Genomic DNA, 12,757 nt, shown 5'->3' with positions numbered 1-12,757 from the left:
AGTTTCTGGGTTACAGTATGTGACTGACTGGCTAATCCCATGACCTCGGTCTGATGTAATGTTATATGGGCTTGTGTGTCTATGGATCTCTCATTTTGAGAACCTTCAGTAGGTTCTGGCCAAGGCTTTGTAGGCAGAAAAGGCAAACTATACCCAGAATAATTACTGTCTCTAATCAGAAGAATTTGCTACTGTTACCTCTACTGAAGAAAAAATGGGAAGTTTCTTCCAACTACCAAACGTGTCCACTCCAATTAGACATCCAGAGTCTGGAGATATAATCACCTGGTGCATCTATTTGTGCAAAGTAACCACAGCAAACTTGACCTAGACCAGAACTCCACTTATTACTCTTCTTCCATATACTTGCACTTAAACAGGTCTCTGGCTTTCAACATCAACTTAGACCGTTTGTCAAGCAATCCCTGAAAAGTTGGGTAGTCTTTCACCATCATGGAGAAAGGGAGATAGGAATGCATCCTGAGTGACCATGTGTTGTTGTCTTGAAAGACAGAACTGCCTATATTATCTTCAAGCAAAGGATTAACATTAGACATTAATAAATGAGAGGGATATGTTTCTGTTCATGCAGGATTTCAGGGGACTGGGAATTCAACATTATCCAGGGCATCCATACAGGTGTTCAAATGTCAAGTTTTACAATCCTCCTCTTTTCCATTCAGCACTCTGACTTTAGTGGGTCAGATGTATCAGCATTGAGAATTCAACATTTTCTGGAATTCTGCTGTTTAATGATTAAGTACTGCATAAGATCTTCAGCTTTTGCTTTGTTCTGGCTGCAGGAGATCAGAACATTTTAAAACACAGCTAATAATATCCTCAGATTTTCTTGGATTTTTATAACTTTCCTTACATTCATGCCTAGTCACCCTCAGCCTTTTATTGTTTTTCCAAAAGTCATAAATAGTCCCCAGAAACAATGTTCTGATTCTAAAGTCTTCATAACTAATCCATCTTCTGACCTTCAAAATCACCTGGAGTATTGAAGCCATCAATGCATTCCCTTCCACTGATATCCCATGTCAGTGTCGCTCTGGCGAGAACGTTAACACTTGTATCAAACCACATGCCAGGGACGACCAGTACTTCCCCATGGCCACTAATGGTGTCCTTCCTGTGAGTCTGATGTCCGGTGTTCTAAATCCAAATCCCTTTTGAGAGTGTGCTTCCTTAGACCCATCTCTGGCACTAACTGTCTTAGGTCATGTTCTTAGAAAACAGACTCTGAGGTAGAGATTTGTGTGCAAGAAATTTGTTGAAAGTGTCCTCAAATCAACACTGTCGGGGAGTGAAGAAAGCAGTGTGGGACAAAAGGGGAAAATAGACTGCTAACCACTTCCAAAATCCTCCACCAATCCTAAGGAGCCCGGGGCTAGGGTCCAAAATAGAAAAAAGAAGAGGGGCCCAAATAGAGGAGAAAGGCCTGAGTGTTTGTCATCCCCTCCTTACTTAATTGCCTGGTCATTGGCTGTCAGCTGCTCTTGGGGATGGGACATGCACACGGATACGGCAACCTCTCACCCTATGGATGATTCTCGGGGAGAGTCTCAGTTTTGAGACTTCTCAGCTAACACTCCTGGTATTGTGAGAAATCAGTGCTTAGTCTTCAAGTAAGGAGGGAGATGTAAGTGGTGTACCCCAAAATCACTAGGCTAAAACATTTTATCTACTAAATAGGACCAAATAAATTAACTCTTAAATTGCATTAAGTAATTTAAAAAGAGTTTGAGTAGTCATTCTTATGTTAAGAAATTTAGTCTATGAGATTGATGGAAGAGGTAAGGGAATACACTTTTGCCCCACCAAAGGCACTCATTATGAAAGTGTAAATTAATTCAGTCACTGTGGAAGACAGTGTGGTGATTCCTCAATGACCTAAAAAGAGAAATCCCATTTGACCCAGCAATCCCATTATTGGGTATATATCCAAAGGATTATAAATCATTCTACTATAAGGACACATGCACACGAATGTTCATTGCAGCACTATTTACAATAGCAAAGACCTGGAACCAACCCAAATGCCCATCGATGATAGACTGGATAGAGAAAATGTGGTACATGTACACCATGGAATATTACGCAGCCATCAAAAACGATGAGTTTGTGTCCTTTGTAGGGACATGGATGAACCTGGAAACCATCATTCCCAGCAAACTGACACAAGAGCAGAAAATCAAACACCACATGTTCTCACTCATAGGCAGGTGTTGAACAATGAGAACACATGGACACAGGGAGGGGAGCACTACACACTGGGGTCTGTTGGGGGGAAATGGGGGAGAGACAGGGTGGGTGGGGAGGTGGGAAGAATAACATGGGGAGAAATGACAGATACAGGTGAGGGGACGGAAGGCAGCAAACCACACTGCCATGTGTGTACCTATGCAACAATCTTGCATGTTCTTCACATGTACCCCAAAACCTAAAATGCAATAAAAAAAAAGAAAATATATTCCCACAGATAGAATGATATAAACAGAGGCTGGGAAGAAAAGACTATCCCCATCCATAGTCATCGACTTCCATCCACATCTAGAAATATACGTATAAGTTCAAGGTTATATGTTGCATGACCTTGAGGGCTTGGTGGTCCTATACTCTCATTTTTCAAAGTGATAATGAAGAAATAGTGTCCACTATTTTAACTACAAGAAATCACAGAATTATTCAGCTTTAATATGTTTAATTCAATTTTCTAGGCCTGAGTCAACCTATATAGCTCTAAAATACAAGTTATAGCAAAATGAAGAGAAACAGATAGTAAATAATTAAGTACAAAACATGATTCTATGATAATGAGTTCTATAATAAGAAAGTAGAGGCCAGGTGTGGTGGCTCATGCCTGTAATCCTAGCACTTTGAGATGCCAGTGTTGGCATATCTCTTGAGGCCAGGAGTTTGAGACCAGCCTGGCCAACACGGTGAAACCCTATCTCGACTAAAAATACAAAATTAGTTGGGTGTGGTGGCAGGCCCCTGTAATTCCAGTTACTTGGAAGGATGAGGCAGGAGAATCACTTGATCCCAGAAACAGAGGTTGCAGTGAGCTAAGATCACATCACTGCACTCCAACCTGGGCCACATAGCAAGACTCTGCCATTAAATAAATAAATAAATAAATAAATAAATAAATAAATAAATAAATGGAGAGAAAGGCATAGTGATGGTTAGCAATCAAATTTTAGATGGCGAGGATGGTTACCCAAAAAATGTACCATCTCTACATAGACCTGAAGGAGGTGAGAATAATCCATGCAAATTTTAAGAGGAAGAGTGTCCCAGGAAGAGAGAATAGCTGGCATAAAACCCTCTGGTTGGTGTCCAGGGAATAGTAAAGAGCTAAGTGGGGAGAGAAGGAAGACAGTATGGGGTACAGTAGGAGTCAACATGAAAGGGCTAAGGGGAACCAGGAACCAGTGTCTTTTTAGAGCATGTTTTTTAAGCCATTGTAAAGGCTTTGGCTTTAACTTTTAGTAAGATAAGAAGTCGTTTTGAGCAGAGGGGTAACATGATTTGATTTCATTATAAAAGAATCACTCTTATTATTGTGCTAAGAACAGAATAGAAAAGACAAGGGTAGGAGTGAGAAGATCAGACTAGTGTAATAATTTGGGCAGAGATAATTGGAAGAAGATGAAGCGGTGGAATTTGTGAAAAGTTGTCAGATTCTGTAGGTATTCTGGAGGGAGAGAGTGGCCAAAGTATTTTGCAGTGTGAGTGAAAAAGTGTTAGGAAAAACTCCAAATCTTTTGAATTGAGGAACTCAAAGGGTAGCGATCCCATTTCCTGAGACTGCGGAGATGGTGGATGGGGAAAGTTTGGTACTGAGAGAAAACCAGGAGCTCAATTTTGGCATGGTAAGTGTGAGATCACTCTTAGATATCCAATTGCAGGTGATAATATCAGGAGCTGAATACATCAGCCTAGAGTTCAAGGGAGAGGTCTAAGCTGATATATATGCTTAGGTGTCTTATTACGTTAAAAATTTCTGAGGATGTAGAAAAACGAGAAACAGAACAAAAAAAGAGCCAGGCTGAGAGGTAGGAGAAAACCAGGAAAGTGTTATTTCTTGGAAGACAGTGAAGAAAATGTTTTGAGGAGAAGATTTTTTTTTTCCACTGTAACATGCAGAATATTCTTTAAATCCTATATCTAGGCAACCAATCTTGGAGAAATATTTGGCTGAATATCAGTAATTCAATAAGCCAAAAAACACTTTCTCAATATATTAGGTGCAAGTGAATAGACATTACCTAGTTCTTAGCTGCTAAATTTGAGATGGTTTTATGTGTTCATGCTTGTTCAGAGTTCAGGTTCCTGGGAGAATGTGAGTATATCATTATATCAATAATATTCATATGGAAGGGGTTTAATTTATTTTTCAACTTCTGTCTAAAATGTTCATATTGATATTGCTCTTCATACTGAAGCAGTAATGCAAGGAAATATATAAACCACTGAATCCCCATCATATAAAATGTAATACTTGAAATTTTAACACCTAGAAAACAGAATAGATGATGGTCTCTAGAATTTAAGCTTGTCTTATATAAGCAAATATTGTATTCACTTTGTACTAAACAATATAGTGTCTTTCAAACCTCCTGATGAATTTGGGCATTGTCTCACAGATCTCATTCCTCCCTTTTTTCTGCTTTCATGTTGTTAAGCTATAATGCCGTTAACATCTATTTCAAGTTGTCTCCCCTCCCTGGTGATTGATGGTAGATACAACAATTATCATGCCAATGCTGGGGATAATTCTTCACAGATGTTGTCAAATTACAGGTTAAATGGGGAAAAGACTTTCTTTCTTCCGGCCACCCACTCTTCATTCCCTTGAAATAGGTGCGTGGTGCTGTGTATCCTGTGCTGTAGGTATGCCAATTCTCCAGCCTGTCGCTCATCTGGTATAAATGACTTCTATTTGCTATTTCAAAGAATGACAGAATGTTATGTTCAGAGTGCTTTGCAGGTACCAAAAAATGCAGAAATTCAGCCTTAAATTTTAACTAGTAAAGGGAAGTTTGTTGAATTTGGCACAGTCACACTTATTTTTCTTTTATCATAAATAACATTTGCCATTGCTAATTTAAAAAAATAAAATAAAACGATAGGTTGACTCTGATTTTCTTTAAAATTATATGGGAGGGAAAAGTAGCCTTCAATTGATAATTGTTAAAACTGGGTTGTTGTTACATTGTGTCTACTTCTTTCTCTGTTTAGCTTTCCATTAAACAAACACACACACACACACACACACACACACACACGAAAAATAAAAAAAAAAAAATTGCTATTTTAACTCTTAAAATAACTATAAGTTATCCTAAGGAGGAAATACAGAAATTCCATAATTAATTCTTCGTTTAGCTATTTAATATAATGAAGTCATATTTTTTGGTCATTTAGTTTGGACCAATGGATTATGGTAGGGCACTCCTTGAGTTTTGCATTTATTTTTCTAAGAGAGTTCATTGCAATTCTCAGCAGGGAAAGGGGGAAGGATTTGGAGTAATGGACAGAACAAAGATGAGGAAACTTGGGTTGCCATGTAAACAAGTAAGGTTAGAAGAAAAAGATTTGGGGATTTAGGTATTTAGGTTTTAGACTTACCCAACAGCTGACGTATTGTAAGCCAAGAAAATCTGATCTAAGTTTTAGTTGAAATTTTTCCACCTGGACAAATCAGGGTTGATTATTCCTATAGAGGTGACAGGAAGTTCTATTAATACATGTGGGTCCAGAATGTAAAACTAAAGATGCTCCATATCTCCCACTGGAGTCGGAATAATGAGAACTTTTTTGTTCTATGGCATAATTTGTTTTAAATACAGTCTTCCTACTCAAAGTAGAAATATTGTAAGTTGCCATTTTTTTCTGTCTTTGAACTATAGGTCATCAAATGTTCATCTGATGTAATGCAATATACCTTGGCAACATTTCATTAAAGGCATTCCACCAATAAAGTGTTTTTTTGTTGTTGTTGTTTTTGTTTTTTTTTAAAGAAAATCTCTAGAGAAAGTATTGCCTTCCTTTTTTAAATCACTTGCCAGTATTTCAAACTATAATAATCAGGAAGTACTTCCAAGTGTCTAATTGAAATCCTTACTACTGCAATTTAATATCATTAACCTTGAATTTTCATGGTACTTTCATCAATCTTATTTCATCATTCCTATTATTTTCTTAATGACTTAGATATAATTTTGGTTGTAATAACATGGATAAGTTCAACTGTAAGACTTTTCAGGCAAGAGGCTGAAAGAAAAAGAGAAAAAATGAAAATGAAAAACCCAGAAATATGAAACCTACTCAGTAGTTTGACTATTCTCTGATGGATTGCAAACAACCCAGTTTTAGCTCATCCTAGACAGGGATTCAGAAGAATTCAACAAAATTTCGGTAAAGCAATTGCAAGCATGTCCACAATTCTTCATTTTTCCCTTTATTCACACTCATTAAAATATATCTCTACAGCTTTTTTCACCTAACACTGTCTGTTGTTTCTATTCTTGAATCTGGGTTGACCTGTGACTTGCTTTGGCTAAAATAAAGGACACTTTCTTAGTCTCTCTGAGACCTCTACCAATCTGATATAGACAAGGCTAGGTTAGTCTGTGTGAGGATTTAAGAAAAAATGGAGGAAATACGAGGTGCCCAACCAATCCCAGAAAAAGAGCCACTGTCCAGCCATAACTGAAAGAGCCAGCAGAGACAAGAACAACTTAATTAAGTCCAGCCCAAATTATAGACCTGTAAAATTCAAAGGTAAATACATAGGCATTTTTTTAAGTCACTAAATTTTGAATTTGTCTGTATCACTGCAACATGTAATAGACACAGAGATGCTAAAATCACTGACAAAAATGTTTGAGTTGCAGGCGAAACTCCTTTTCTAATGGGGATGGTACCATACAAAACAGGAAACGTGGTCACATAAATTGGAAAATATGGATAAGGTATAGTGAATTGTTGCAACTCCGACTGTGTAGTTGACCTCACCTTTTGAAGCTATTAGCCACCATGCTTAATTTAGTGTTATTGAAAAATAACAAACTTTCTTTCAGTGTTTCTTCTAAGAAAGAGGGCTGCTATTTGAATGCTGTACTTGACAATTTTGTGTTAGGAATAGAAGACTAAGGTGTTTGGGGCCTTTGTATTAAGTGTCAGTAGGACTTTATAATCCAAATAATTCCCAGATGTTTACAAAGTTCATTAAGATAACACAATATCCCAACAAAAAAAAAATTAATGTTAATGTCTTATTTTTGAGGGAAATTGTGTGTTGGTTTACCTATTTGACTATAAAAAGTGAATGACTATTATTCTGATTATCGATATAAAAAATTGAAAAGTAGGAACTTTGCATTCTGTTGTTCACTCTAAACAGCCAGTAATTTTCACAGTCCCTGGCACATAGTAGGCATTGAATAAGTCCTTTTAGATTGGCTGACTGGAAGGAGAAATTTAACTGTTCATGTATTGAATCATTCATTCAAATCTATTTCAAGTACTACTTTCAGAATTTACAGAGGCCAAGACAATTATCTAGGCAGCCAATGTGAGCCCATTTCAAATGAATATTTTTACTATCTAAATAGGGGAATTGGAAATGGATTACTTACTATGGGTTCTAAATACTATAAATGTATTATCTCATTTGATTCTCCCAATAACCAATAATATATTATTTTTATCTTTATTATACAACAACAACAAAAAAGAGTGGGGCCAAGGCATTGAGGAAATACTAGCTTAATTAAAATTCATCAACATACTTCTTTTTTTTTTTTTTTTTTTTTTTTCTGAGACAGAGTCTCACTTTGTCGCCAGGCGCCAGGCTGGAGTGACGATCTCGGCTCACTGCAACCTCTGCCTCCCGGGTTCAAGCAATTCTCCTGCATCAGCCTCTTAAGTAGCTGGCACTACAGGCACAAACCACCACGCCCAGCTAACTTTTGTATTTTTAGTAGAGATAGGGTTTCACCATGTTGGCCAGGATGGTCTCGATCTCTTGGCCTTGTGATCCACCGGCCTCAGTCTCCCAAAGTGCTGGGATTATAGGCTTGAGCCACCGCGCCCGGCCAACATACTTCTTTTTAAGTCAGTTCAGCTAATTCTGTCCTTTGTTCCTAGGTCAGATTTTTACCCACTGATATAACGGTGAGAAATTTTTTTTTTTTTTAAATAGGTGTTTCAGAGAGTCATCTGTAAAAGAAAAAGGTAAAGTCTCACCTTCAGGTAATTTATATACTGGTGGAAACCCAGATCAGATACAATAACAGTGAATAACATAAATTAAGGTTAACAAAAAGTGGTTCAAACACACTGTTATATGATGGAGTTTAAAGGTCTTTGAGATAAGCATCTTGGAAAAGGCCTCTCTGAGGTTTACATTTGAGCAGAAATTTAAATTCTGTGAAGGAGCCACTAGCAAAAGGGAGCAAGGAAATAAGTCAGTAGAATACCTAAATAAAGTGGACAACCCAGGGCTGAGTACCCAATAAATACTCTGTGTGTATAGGTTTTATTAAACTATTATTGTGTTTTTGAATTCCCACATCAAATGTGTTCACCATCTGCATCCAAAAATAATAATTAATATACATTTAAACATCTGATGATATGCCATATATTTATGAAGCTAATGGTTTGAATATATTAGTTAAATAATATTCAATATATTAGTTAAATATTATTAAATATATTATTTATTAATAAAGCAGATTCAGATCTATCCTTGTTATCTCAAATTAGGAAGCATGTTTTTTTAATTTTTATTGTATAAACTCAAACACATACAATTTAGGAAGACAAAGAAAAGGGATATGAGAATCAAATTTGCAATTTGGCTTGGGTTACATAAGAGATGTAGTAAACCAGCAATTAGATCATAACATGTAGAGGCTCTTCAAAGATAAAGACACGTTTTTTTCAGAGCCAAGAGGAAGGGTGTTTCCAATAGTTCATGTCAGTAATGGTTTTACACTCAAAATGCAGGCTGAGCTGTCTAGATAAAATTCTTTCTTTAAATGGAAGTTAAAAAATTAGCTGGGTAAGGTGGCACATACCTGTGGGCTTATCTACTCCAGGGGGCTGAGGTGGGAGGATTGTTTGAGCCTGGGCAGGTCAAGGCTACAGTGAGCTATGTTGGCACTACTAGACTCGAGGCTGGGTGACAACGTGAGACCCTGTCTTGAGAAAAAAAAAATTGAGATGAAATTTCCATAACATAAAATTCACCATTAAAATGTATAATTCGGTAGGATCGGTACATTCTCAATATAGTGCAATAGTGACCCCTATGTGGTTCCAAAGCATTTTTGCCACCCCCACAGGAAAACTGGTACAATTAAGCAGACAGTTCCTATCCCGTTCCACCTCCAGCCCCTGGTGATCACTAGTATGCTTTCTGTCTCTTTGGATTTAGCAATTCCAGATATTTTATATAAATGGAAACATTATAAGTGAAGTTTTCTGTCTGTCTTCTTTCACTTAGCATGTTATTGGGGTTTATCCATGTTGTAGCCTGTGTCAGTACTTCATTGTAAAAGATAATTAATATCCCATTGTATAGATATACCACATTTTATTTAACCATTATCCATTAATGGACGTTCGGGTTTTTTCAACATTTTTACTATTGTAAATAGCACTTCTGTGAACAAGTGGATGAGTATTTGAGTGCCTGTTTTCAATTCTATTGGGTCTATACCTAGGAGGGGACGTACTGAGTCAGATGGTAATTCTATGTTCTTGATAAATCCTTGATATATCAGTTCATAAGGTAAACAAGTTGCAGACAGGACATTCTAGGTATAAAGAATAAAGGAATATGAGAAGGCATGACAAAATGCCACTTTGGGGGACATGCTTACCAGATACAGCAGCAGCAAAGGGTAAGTGTAAGGGAGAGGTGTGGGAGAATACTAGGGAATAACACAGCTGCTTGCTCAAAATGGACCTTACTTATTAAAGAGCTTGTGCTTTATGACGAATGTTCATAATAAAAATTCCAACTTTCAGACTCCGATCCACCTAGTCCATGATATAATACCAGCAGAAGCAGGCAGCATGGATCAACCACAAGTGTCTAGACTGATTTCTGTTTCTAAGCCTGAATGTAAAAAATATTCAACTATTGGCCAGGTGCGGTGGCTCATGCTTGTAATCCCAGCACTTTGGGAGGCCGAAGTGGGCAGATCACCTGAGGTCGGAGTTTGAGACCAACCTGACCAACATGGAGAAACCCCATCTCTACCAAAAATACAAAATTAGCCATGTGTGTTGGTGCATGCCTATAATCCCAGCTACTCTGGAAGCGGAGGCAGGAGAATCTCTTGGCCTTGGGAAGCAGAAGTTTTAGAGAGCCAAAATTGTGCCACTGCACTCCAGCCTGTGTGACAGAGTGAGACAGCAAAAAAAAAAAAAAAAAAAAAAAAAAAAAAAAAAATCAACTATTACCTGTAGAGGAGATCAAATGGCAACCAGTACAGAGAGACACATGATGGGTTTTGTGGGGTAGACGATTCCCTGTTGGTAACAATAAGAATGATGGATCATGGGACCATGATGAGCATGATGTTACATTTAAAGGCAAATAGAAAGTAAGTTGAACAGGTAAATGTGCTGAGAGTGTGAACCAAGACAGTGCTGGTGGAAATTATGTGGAAGAATTATATCATAAAAATCTTAGGGGTTAGAAATCAGTTTTTTTTTTTTTTTTTTTTTTGCCTGCTTGAATTTGGTGTTTGGACATGTGATGAGTGTCAGAGATGTTTTCTTGATTTAGCTTTGACAAGTGCTAGAGGGAAAATTAACTTATGAGTCACTCTTAGTATCCCTGATTGTGTGAGACAATATAAAGATTTACCCAGAGAATACAATTGTTGTTTTGTTTAAATTACCTCATGATAAGCAAGCAAACCAACAACTTCTTGTTTCCTAGTACACAAGTTGGAAAACCCCTCTGCATATTGCTAGAGATGCTTTGTGAAAAAGCCTATACAATTCCCAATTAATAAACTAAAGCTGAGTCATTTTCAATGTGAAAATATAAGTGATATACATGGCAATATCACAGTCATGGTTCTCTGATATCCTTCTTTGTTCATCAAAAAACAGGGTTTTTAAGTTTATTGCTTATATAATTGGAGGTAAGTGAAATAAACATTAGAGTCCAGATAAATACTGAAGAAATAAAAAGCAATGTCTTTCAAATTATCTATGAGTCTATGGTTTAACTAGAGTCTCTCCATTTTGGCATGACTGACATACTAGAACAGGTAATTCTTTATCGTAGGGGACTAACCTGCTGTGCCCTGGGGGATGTTTAAAAGTGTCTCAGACCTCTATTCACTAGAAGCCCCCTCCAGTTGTGACATTCAAAAACATCTTAGATATTGCCAAATGTCCCATTGGGACTAAATTCATCTTAGATTGAGACTCTCTAATCAATCACAAATGGTTCAAATATGAAGTGTTTATTTAACCAAAATGTTTTCTGTGTGGTACACAATACTGATAGATTAATTTGCAAGATTGGCTTATTTTCTCTCTGATTGAATGCTTCAAATTTACCAGTTGATATAGTAACCACAGTCAGTTCAAATCATGACAATGTCTAGTATTATGATACATGATATAGTCATTCAACTAATCATTCAACAAGTTATTATGATTATTGATTGCCCTCTGCTTACATTGCATAGGGCTAAACTTCTTGGAGGAAACAATGTAAGTGCTAGTCTTTCAAATAGGTACTAATGGCTGTGAGTTGTTTTCTGGTCATCCCCAAATATATATAGAGAAATTTTTGAATGAAGATTTTATTAAGAATAAAAGATGTAGTATATAATTACTGATAGCAAGCAATATGTCATTGTTTTTTAAGTTGGACTGTACATTTATCCTTGAAAAATGCAAGGATTAGGGGAACCAACCTCCTAAATGGTTGAAAAATTCCTGTATAACTTTTGACCTCTCAAGAACTTCACTGTTGATTGGAAGACTTAATAATAGTAAACACTTGATTAACATACATTTTTTACATTATATGTATTACATGCTGTATTCTACAGTAAAGCACACTAGAGAAAAGAAAATGTTATTAAGAAAACCTAGAAGAAAACCTAGGCAATGCCATCCAGGACATAGGCATGGGTAAGGACTTCATGATTAAAACACCAGAAACAATGACAGCAAAAACCAAAATAAACAAGTTCGATCTAACTAAACTTAAGAGCTTCTGCACAGCAACAGAAACTATCATTAGCGTGAACCAACAACCAACAGAATGGGAAAATACTTTTGCAAACTACCTATCAGATAAAGGACTAATACCCAGAATCTATGAAAAACTTAAACAAATTTACAAGAAAAAAGCCAACAACCCCATTAAAAAGTGGGTAAAGGTTATGAACAGACACTTTTCCAAAGAAGACATTTATGCAGCCAACAAACATATGAAAAAAAGCTCATCATCACTGTTCATTAGAGAAATGCAAATTAAAACCACATTGAGATACCACCTCATGCCAGCTAGAATGGCAATCATTAAAAAATCAGTAGACAACAGATGCTGTAGAGGATGTGGACAAATAGGAACACTTTTACACTTTTGGTGGGAGTGTAAATTAACTCAACCATTGTGGAAGAACAGTGTGGCAATTCCTCAAGGATCTAGAAATAGAAATACCATTTGACCTAGCAAATTTCATTACTGAGTATA

The sequence above is a fragment of the Saimiri boliviensis genome, chromosome 5 (genome assembly GCF_048565385.1).
Source record: "Saimiri boliviensis isolate mSaiBol1 chromosome 5, mSaiBol1.pri, whole genome shotgun sequence".
Taxonomy (NCBI): domain Eukaryota; kingdom Metazoa; phylum Chordata; class Mammalia; order Primates; family Cebidae; genus Saimiri; species Saimiri boliviensis.
Note: the sequence above shows the minus strand (reverse complement) of the source record.